The 8,998-nt window shown below is 44.8% G+C and overlaps 1 protein-coding gene across 1 annotated transcript in view; it reads left to right on the top strand.

The window, feature by feature from the left end:
- Positions 1–80: 80 nt before the first annotated feature.
- LOC115130093 (TLC domain-containing protein 4-B-like) overlaps positions 81–8,998 on the top strand; it is a 38,456-nt gene continuing 29,538 nt past the window's right edge. The window contains exon 1 of the mRNA XM_065019248.1: positions 81–325. The gene's annotated coding sequence lies outside the window, so the exon portion shown is untranslated. The remainder of the gene's footprint in view (positions 326–8,998) is intronic.

The following is an 8,998-nucleotide window of genomic DNA, read 5'->3' as shown; positions in this document are numbered from 1 at the left end:
AATGTAGCTGTAGTTCGATCCCCAAATGATCGAAGTGCCCTGCCCTACTGTAACCTCCCCATCACTTCCATAAGCGAGCGTCAGTTTCGCTGCATCCCACACCGCTGTCAATTTGCGCGTTATGTGGGGTGGATTTATCATTCTGGGCAATGCAGTTTAGAACTACGGTTCCAATTTGCCCTGTAAAATCGGACTTGTAGGCTCCGAGAGAGCTCTATTAAAAGTACTAAACATAACATGGCATCGGACAGAATTTGCCATGCCTTCGCACCATCACAAACCAGTTGAATTCCGAACAGAGATCTACATGGAAGCCTGAATAAAGGTAAATCTGACTGTTCATGTGTGTCTCTTAGGCTGTTCGTTTATGATTTTGAACCATACGCTATGTTACAATTACAATTACAGTGAATGAAATGCCGTTCGTGCAATGCAACGTGAGCTGGTTCGTGAACGTTGTTAGTTATATTGGTTGAAAATATCCGAATGAAAAAGGAATAATACATTGACTGAATTATCTTTGATTGTAAACGCATCTACCACGATATAACTGCATCGTTTTAATGTTACGCTACATTACATATGCTGTATATATGTATATATACACATGCGCAGGATTTATTGTTCCATTTGTTGGCTACACATTTTCAGTATAGGCCTACAATATTTGGTTTTCTTCATTTAACCTTTATTTAACTAGGCAAGTCAGTTAGGAACAAATTATTATATACAATGACTGCCTACACCGAAGCTGGACCAATTGTGTGCCGCCCTGTGGGATTCTCAATCACGGCCGGTTGTGATACAGCATGGAGTCGAACCAGGGTGTCTGCAGTGACGCCTCTAACACGGAGATGCAGTGCCTTAGACCTCTACGCCAGTCGGGAGCCATAAAGAGAAAACATTTAAGTAGATATAACAATTAGGTAAATGAACAAAACAAAGACATTGATTAAACCAGCTCGGAGAGTTCCTTCACAACGGAGTGTGCCCGTTTATGACAGCGACTGGTGCTTCTAACAACCCACTGGAGCTATATGATTTGATGATGGGGATGCCAGATTATGCAGTTGGTTTGCTGATGTTGTCCTCAGCCTCCCAGTATCCTTCCTGTAATGCCAGGTTGGGCGATGCATGCAAGCAAAACCCCAAACCCAGATTGACTCCAGTCCTCCAGGGTCTAATTGGTGTCACTGTTTTGCCCCAGCTCAATCACCTAATCATGATCTTCAGTTTGAATGCAATTTGATTAATTAGCTGTGTTCTGCTGTATGTTTAATGCTTTTTGACTTGTCCCCAAATTAATATAGTTGGTTAAGAGTTAGTTTTGATATTTTAATCTGGTCTGATCGCGTCTGGTGTGGGTGGACAAAATCAGCATGCGGGCACATGCTTGCATTGCAAATTATTATTATTTATTTACACATACATGTTATTCAGTCAGCTAACATGCTGACCAGACCGCACATGTGCCGGCACTGACTTTGTCCCCCCCCCCCCCCCCCACACCAGACATGATCAGGACATGCATGTTGAAATATCAAAACAAACTCTGAACCAATTATATACATTTTTTTTTGGACAGGTCGAAATCCATTAAACATTTATGGCAATTTAGCTAGCTGGCTTGCTGTTGCTGTCTAATTTATCCTGGGATAAAAACATTGGGTTGTAATTTTACCTGAAATGCACAAGGTCCTCTACTCAGACAATTAATCCACAGATAAAACGGTAAACTGAATTTGTTAGTCGTCATCTCTCCTCCTTCCTTCAGGCTTCTTTTTCTTCTTTGGACTTGATATGGGGTCAGCTACATTACTACAACCGAGTGGAGAGTGGACCTCAGTTCATCTATCAATCACCCACGTGGGTATATGCACCTAAAAACCAATGAGGAGATGGGAGAGGCGGGACTTGCAGTGCATTGAGCTTCACAAATAGAACCAAGTTCTATTTTAAGTGACATGAGGAGTGTGCTCATCATGTAAAACAGAACTTGCTTCTATTTGTGACGCTTGATGCGCTGCAAGTCCCGCCTCTTCCATCTCCTCATTGTTTTTTAGGAGCAAATACCCACGTGGGTGATTGAAAGATGAACTGAGGTCCACTCTCCAGTCCAGTTGGTAGTGGTAATACACCTTAAAGTTGGTTGCCGAACAGCCATCTAGCTAGCTAAATTGCCATAAATGTTTAATGCTTTTCAACCTGTCCCCAAATTAATATAGTTGGTTCAGACAGCACGCCTCCATTGTCATCGACGGGGCTGCAGTGGAACAGGTTGAGAGCTTCAAGTTCCTTAGTGTCCACATCACCAACAAACTAACATGGTCCAAGCGCACCAAGACAGTCGTGAAGAGGGCACAACAAAACCTATTCACCCTCAGGAGACTGAAAAGATTTGGCATGGGTCCTCAGATCCTCAAAAGGTTCTACAGCTGCACCATCGAGAGCATCCTGACTGGTTGCATCACTGCCCGGTATGGCAACTGCTTGGCCTCCGACTGCAAGGCTCTACAGAGGGTAGTGCAAATGGCCCAGTATATCACTGGGACCGGGCTTTCTGCCATCCAGGACCTCTATACCAGGCGGTGTCAGAGGAAGACCCTAAAAATTGTCAAAGACTCCAGCCACCCTAGTCATAGACTGTTCTCTCTGCTACCGCACGGCAAGCGGTACTGGAGGCCCAAGTCTAGGTCCAAGAGGCTTCTAAACAGCTTCTACCCCCAATCCATAAGACTCCTGAACAGCTAATCAAATGGCCTCCCAGACTATTTGTATTGCCCCCCCTCCTCTTTTACGCAGCTGCTACTCTCTGTTTATCATCTATGCATAGTCACTTTAACTCTACCTACATGTAAATATTACCTCAAATAACTGGTGCCCCCGCACATTGACTCAGTATCGGTACCCCCCTGTATATAGTCTCGCTATTACGGCAGGGTAGCCTAGTGGTTAGACCGGTGGACTAGTAACTGAAAGGTTGAAAGTTCAAATCCCCGAGCTGACAAATCTGTTCTTCTGCCCCTGAACAGGCAGGCAATGTTCCTAGGCCGTCATTGAAAGTAAGAATTTGTTATTAACTGACTTGCCTAGTTAAATAAAAAAATGTTATTTTACTGGAGCCCCAGACCGAGGGTGATTGACCGTCATCTTGAACTTCTTCCATTTTCTAATAATTGCGCCAACAGTTGTTGCCTTTTCACCAAGCTGCTTGCCTATAGTCCTGTAGCCCATCCCAGCCTTGTGCAGGTCTACAATTTAATCCCTGATGTCCTTACACAGCTCTCTGGTCTTGGCCATTGTGGAGAGGTTGGTGTCTGTTTGATTGAGTGTGGACAGTTGTCTTTTATACAGGTAACGAGTTCAAACAGGTGCAGTTAATACAGGTAATGAGTGGAGAACAGGAGGGCTCCTTAAAGAAAAATTAACAGGTCTGTGAGAGCTGGAAATCTTATGGTTGGTAGGTGATCCATTTTTTAACAAGGCAAGTCAGTGAAGAACAAATTCTTATTTTCAATGATGGCCTAGAAACAGTGGGTTTAACTGCCTGTTCAGGGGCAGAACGACAGATTTGTACCTTGTCAGCTCGAGGATTTGAACTTGCAACCTTCCGGTTACTAGTCCAACACTCTAACCACTAGGCTACCCTGCCGCCCCTACTTATGTCATGCAATAAAATGCAAATTAATTACTTAAAAATCATACAATGTGATTTTCTGGAGTTTTGTTTTAGATTCCGTCTCTCACAGTTGAAGTGTACCTATGATAAAAATTACAGACCTCTACATGCTTTATAAGTAGGAAAACCTGCAAAATCGGCAGTGTATCAAATACTTGTTCTCCCCACTGTAGATATACAGTATAGATATGTTTTTACTGCATAGTTGGTTAGGGGCTCATCAGTAAGCATTTCACTGTAAGGTCTACTCCTGTTACAGTGAGGGAAGAAAGTATGTGATCTCCTGCTGATTTTGTACGTTTGTCCATTGACAAAGAAATGATCAGTCTATAATTTTACTGGTAGGTTTATTTGAACAGTGAGAGACAGAATAATAACAAAAAAGTCTAGAAAAACGCATGTCAAAAATTTTATACATTTATTTGCATTTTAATGAGGGAAGTAAACCCTCTGCAAAACATGACTGTGTGGCAAAACCCTTGTTGGCAATCACAGAGGTCAGACGTTTCTTGTAGTTGGCCACCAGGTTTGCACACATCTCAGGAGGGATTTTGTCCCACTCCTCTTTGCAAATCTTCGTCATTAAGGTATCGAGGCTGACGTTTGGCAACTCGAACCTTCAGCTCCCTCCACAGATTTTCTATGGGATTAAGGTCTGGAGACTGGCTAGGCCACTCCAGGACCTTAAAGTGCTTCTTCTTGAGCCACTCTTTTGTTGCCATGGCCGTGTGTTTTGGGTCGTTGTCATGCTGGAATACCCACCCACGACCTATTTTCAATGCCCTGGCTGAGGGAAGTAGGTTCTCACCCAAGAATTGACGGTACATGGCCCCGTCCATCGTCCCTTTGATGCGGTGAAGTTGTCCTGCCCCCTCAGCAGAAAAACACCCCCAAAGCATAATGTTTCCACCTCCATGTTTGACGGTGGGGATGGTGTTCTTGGGGTCATAGGCAGCATTCCTCCTCCTCCAAACACGGCCAGTTGAGTTGATGCCACAGAACTCCATTTTGGTCTCATCTGACCACAACACTTTCACCCAGTTGTCCTCTGAATCATTCAGATGTTCATTGGCAAACTTCAGACGGGTATGTATATGTGCTTTCTTGAGCAGGGGGACCTTGCGGGCGCTGCAGGATTTCAGTCCTTCACGGCATAGTGTGTTACCAATTGTTTTCTTGGTGACTATGGTCTCAGCTGCCTTGATCATTGACAAGATTACATTTACATTTACATTTAAGTCATTTAGCAGACGCTCTTATCCAGAGCGACTTACAAATTGGTGCGTTCACCTTAAGACATCCAGTGGAACAGCCACTTTACAATAGTGCATCTAAATCTTTCAAGGGGGTGAGAAGGATTACTTTATCCTATCCTAGGTATTCCTGAAAGAGGTGGGGTTTCAGGTGTCTCCGGAAGGTGGTGATTGACTCCGCTGTCCTGGCGTCGTGAGGGAGTTTGTTCCACCATTGGGGGGCCAGAGCAGCGAACAGTTTTGACTGGGCTGCGCGGGAACTGTACTTCCTCAGTGGTAGGGAGGCGAGCAGGCCAGAGGTGGATGAACGCAGTGCCCTTGTTTGGGTGTAGGGCCTGATCAGAGCCTGGAGGTACTGAGGTGCCGTTCCCCTCACAGCTCCGTAGGCAAGCACCATGGTCTTGTAGCGGATGCGAGCTTCAACTGGAAGCCAGTGGAGAGAGCGGAGGAGCGGGGTGACGTGAGAGAACTTGGGAAGGTTGAACACCAGACGGGCTGCGGCGTTCTGGATGAGTTGTAGGGGTTTAATGGCACAGGCAGGGAGCCCAGCCAACAGCGAGTTGCAGTAATCCAGACGGGAGATGACAAGTGCCTGGATTAGGACCTGCGCCGCTTCCTGTGTGAGGCAGGGTCGTACTCTGCGGATGTTGTAGAGCATGAACCTACAAGAACGGGCCACCGCCTTGATGTTAGTTGAGAACGACAGGGTGTTGTCCAGGATCACGCCAAGGTTCTTAGCGCTCTGGGAGGAGGACACAATGGAGTTGTCAACCGTGATGGCGAGATCATGGAACGGGCAGTCCTTCCCGGGAGGAAGAGCAGCTCCGTCTTGCCGAGGTTCAGCTTGAGGTGGTGATCCGTCATCCACACTGATATGTCTGCCAGACATGCAGAGATGCGATTCGCCACCTGGTCATCAGAAGGGGAAAGGAGAAGATTAATTGTGTGTCGTCTGCATAGCAATGATAGGAGAGACCATGTGAGGTTATGACAGAGCCAAGTGACTTGGTGTATAGCGAGAATAGGAGAGGGCCTAGAACAGAGCCCTGGGGGACGCCAGTGGTGAGAGCGCGTGGTGAGGAGACAGATTCTCGCCACGCCACCTGGTAGGAGCGACCTGTCAGGTAGGACGCAATCCAAGCGTGGGCCGCGCCGGAGATGCCCAACTCGGAGAGGGTGGAGAGGAGGATCTGATGGTTCACAGTATCGAAGGCAGCCGATAGGTCTAGAAGGATGAGAGCAGAGGAGAGAGAGTTAGCTTTAGCAGTGCGGAGGGCCTCCGTGATACAGAGAAGAGCAGTCTCAGTTGAATGACAAGATCCTCCCGTGTAGTTCTGGGCTGATTCCTCACCGTTCTCATGATCGTTGCAACTCCACGAGGTGAGATCTTTCATGGAGCCCCAGGCCGAGGGAGATTGACAGTTCTTTTGTGTTTCTTCTATTTGCAAATAATCGCGAATAATTGCACCAACTGTTGTCACCTTCTCACCAAGCTGCTTGGCGATGGTCTTGTAGCCCATTCCAGCATTGTGTAGGTCTACAATCTTGTCCCTGATATCCTTGGAGAGCTCTTTGGCCTTGGCCATGGTGGAGAGTTTGGAATCTGATTGATTGATGGCTTCTGTGGACAGGTGTCTTTTATACAGGTAACAAACTGAGATTAGGAGCACTCCCTTTAAGAGTGTGCTCCTAATCTCAGCTCGTTACCTGTATAAAAGACACCTGGGAGCCAGAAATCTTTCTGATTGAGAGGGGATCAAATATTTATTTCCCTCATTAAAATGCAAATCAATTTATAACATTTTTGACATGGGTTTTTCTGGATTTTGTTGTTTGTTGTTATTCTGTCTCTCACTGTTCAAATAAACCTACCATTAAAATTTTTATGCATATCTAATTAGACCTCTTGAGCTGTCTATCCTCCTGAAGTTCTTTTTTTAAGTTGTTGAAAAACCCTCAAAATACTGCACCGTCACCTAAAACTACAGATTTTGCGTTAGCCGTCGCAAACGAAAACGCTGAAATAAAATATAAAACATTCATTACCTTTGACGAGCTTCTTTCTTGGCACTCCTAGATGTCCCATAAACATCATTTAGGGTCTTTTTTCGATTAAATCGGTCCATATATAGCCTAGATATTGAGCTACGACTCCGTTGCGAGTAAAGAAAAACAATTAGTATTTCATAACGTAACGTAATTTTTTAAAATTCAAAAAGTCGACGATAAACTTTCACAAAACACTTCGAAATACTTTTGTAATGCAACTTTAGGTATTAGTACACGTTAATAAGCGATACAATTCCTCAGGAGGCGATGTGAAATGATTAGCTTGTCTGTGGAGAAAATGATGTCTTGAAAAGGTCGAACCAAAATCTGGGCGGGGACAGTAGGAAAGGAGTTCCCTTGTTTCGGTTAGACCAAGAATCAATTGCGCAACAAATGACGTGACTCTAGACAACCTGTGGAAGCTGTAGCCAATGAAAACTCGGCTCTATGTAATTCTGTTCGCTTTGAACAATTGCCTGTAGTCGCGGAAGAATATATTTTTCCATTTTCAGTGAACAGATTTTCAAGCACTATTCGATGAAACGCACGTTCTGTAAATGCCACAGGCGTGATTTAAACAGTTTTGGAAACGTCTGAGTGTTTTCTATCCACACACACTAATCATATGCATATACTATATTCCTGGCATGAATAGCAGGGCGCTGAAATGTTGCGCGATTTTTAACAAAAAGCTGCGAAAATCTGCTTGAATTCTGAACTTCCCTAAGAGGTTTTAAGGAAAGGAAATATGCTTCTCTGCATCTCTGAGTCTTATTCAGTGCACTTAGTAATTGCTTGCGTGCTTGCTTTTCTAAAGTCTACCAAACTTGCCAGCAGGCATGCCAGCTAAGATAGAGCAGCTAGCTTGTCTAACTAACTTGATTGATGGCATTAAATGGCTTGGTGGCTAGTTATGAGGTAGCTTTAGCTAGCCCAGATTGGGAACCTAACTTCATAATTTAAATTTTTAATTTGACCTTTATTTCGCCAGGTAGGCTAGTTGAGAACAGGTTCTCATTTACAACTGTGACCTGGCCAAGATAAAGCACAGCAGTTTGGCACATACAACAACACAGAGCTACACATGGAATAAACAAACATGCAGTCAATAATAATATAAAAAAATAAAAATCTATATACATTGAGTACAAATTAAGTAAGATAAGGGAGGTAAGGCAATAAATAGGCCATGATGTTGAAGTAATTACAATATAGCAATTAGACACAGGAATGGTAGATGTGCAGAAGATGACTGTGCAAGTAGAGATACTGGAGTGCAAAGGAGCAAGATAAATAAATAAATACAGTATGGGGATGAGGTAGTTGGATGGGCTGTTTACAAATGGGCTATGTACACGTGCAGTGCTCTGTGAGCTGCTCTGACAGCTGGTGCTTAAAGCTAGTGAGGGAGATATGGGTTTCCAGCTTCAGTGATTTTTGCGGTTCGTTCCAGTCATTGGCAGCAGAGAACTGGAAGGAAAGGCGGCCAAAGGAGAAATTGGCTTTGGGGGTGACCAGTGAGATACACCTTCTGGAGCGCCTGCTACGGGTGGGTGCTGCTATGGTGACCAGTGAGCTGAGATGAGGTGGGGCTTTACCTAGCAGAGACTTGTAGATGACCTGGAGCCAGTGGGTTTGGCAACGAATTTGAAGCGATTGCCAGCCAACGAGAGCATATAGGTTGCAGTGGTGGGTAATATATGGGCCTTTGGTGACAAAACAGATGGCACTGTGATAGACTGCATCCAATTTGTTGAGTAGAGTGTTGGAGGCTATTTTATAGATGACATCACCGAAGTCGAGGATCGGTAGGATGGTCAGTTTTACGAGGGTATGTTTGGCAGCATGAGTGAAGGATGCTTTGTTGCGAAATAGGAAGCCGATTATGGATTGGAGATGCTTAATGTGAGTCTGGAAGGAGAGTTTACAGTCTAACCAGACACCTCGGTATTTGTAGATGTCCACATATTGTAAGTCAGAACCGTCCAGAGTAGTGATGCTGGACGGCTCGGGGCAG

Source organism: Oncorhynchus nerka, linkage group LG6, assembly GCF_034236695.1.
Source record: "Oncorhynchus nerka isolate Pitt River linkage group LG6, Oner_Uvic_2.0, whole genome shotgun sequence".
Taxonomy (NCBI): Eukaryota; Metazoa; Chordata; class Actinopteri; order Salmoniformes; family Salmonidae; genus Oncorhynchus; species Oncorhynchus nerka.
The sequence above is the reverse complement of the archived record's forward strand: the minus strand, read 5'-3'. Positions and strand labels throughout refer to the sequence as shown.